Source organism: Mastomys coucha, unplaced genomic scaffold (genome assembly GCF_008632895.1).
Source record: "Mastomys coucha isolate ucsf_1 unplaced genomic scaffold, UCSF_Mcou_1 pScaffold6, whole genome shotgun sequence".
Classification (NCBI taxonomy): Eukaryota; Metazoa; Chordata; class Mammalia; order Rodentia; family Muridae; genus Mastomys; species Mastomys coucha.
Window position 1 is genome coordinate 75853342 of NW_022196912.1, and position 1566 is coordinate 75854907.

Here is a 1566-nt window from a genome sequence, read left to right on the forward strand (position 1 = left end):
GAGAGAGAGAGAGAGTTATAGATCTGGCCCTGCCACTTGTGAGGTGGCATAGGTCTGACAGTGATGCTCTTTCCCCTCACCCCTCACTACCTAAGGTAACTTGGAGAGCTGCTCATGAAAGTCTGTGAGCTGGCCCTGTCCCTCACCAGCTGCAACATGTGGAAGAGCAGCCTGTGCACCTTGCCTTCCCAGCACAGTAGGATTGGCTCTGGTCCCCGGGATTCATGTGAGTCAGCCGATGGGTTTGAGAGCAGGCTATCTGACCCAGCTTCTCACAAGTTGCAGTATTTGAGCGAGTGGGCTTCACACTTGACCGGGCAGCACAGTGGAGCTGGAGCAGGAGGCCTGGGTACAGGTGAGCTGGGCTAAAGGCAGGAGAGCAGAAGAGTTAATCATGGCTCCTCTTAATGGCAGCACTGGGACTGGGTAGCCTGACTGGAGCAGTGCTGGAGAGCTCACCAAGTAGTGTGGGTAAGGCAGAGCCTATATGTAGACCAGCTCAGCTACTACCCAGGCCCATATCTGGTATACTGAGTTGGCCCACCACTATATCACTACAAATACTTGGGGCAAGTGAAATATCCAGTCCTGCTGATGCAGAGCTATATGATGTCCATGACACAGGGCAATGACAGCAAAAACAGGAGGAAATATAGTGATGATACAATATTAAAGATGTCCTTGTAGCAGGACCATCTCACATCCACATAAATATAATAATATAAATAATGACACAGAGGCTTATTAATATTTTAAAGCTAGGGTAGTCTCCTAACTACTCTAACGTGACTAGTCCTGGCCCTGTATCCTGTCATGTGGCTTGCTACCTCTCTGCTCTGCTCTGGTCTGTCTGTTTACTGCCATGTCTGCTGGCTGAATCTCCCCACTCTGATTTTTTTCTGAGTCCCTCTCTCTGCCCAGAATATTCTCCCTGCCCTTACTACCTAGCTATTGGCCATCAGATCTTTATTACAGTCAATCAGATACCATTTTAGATTGCTTTAGGCAGACAAAGAAGAAAGACTATAAAATAGAAAATCCAGTGATAGGCCATAGAAATGGCAATACTATAATCCTGCCAGCATTTAGCTTTTTGCCGGTACAGAATTAACAATATAATATACAGAGTCAAACCTTCACACAATGTACTCTACCCAACATGTTACAGAAGCCAGACAAATGGCTCATTACAATGAGCATTTGCAAGGTAAGATGTCTGGGCAAAGATCGCTGTGTGGGGCACACTGTGACATAATATAGCTTTCCCTAACAGACTGTTTTTTGTCTTTTGTTTTGTTTTTTGTTTGTTTGTATGCACCTGTATTTTATTTGGGGGGAGGTGTTGCAAGGGCAAGGAGCAGATATGAGAGGAGAGGAACATGAGTGGGATTGGGGTGTGTTATAAAGAATCATATGAGAAACTGAAAGCAAATAAGGTTTGTTGCTACATTAGTCTTTTAAAGTCACTTTAAACAAGCATGTTGAGTATAGAGCAGGCTATCAGGACGTCTTCAGTGATCTCTAGGTGTATTATTTACCTGGCTGTGAGGTTCAGTAAAAGCTCTA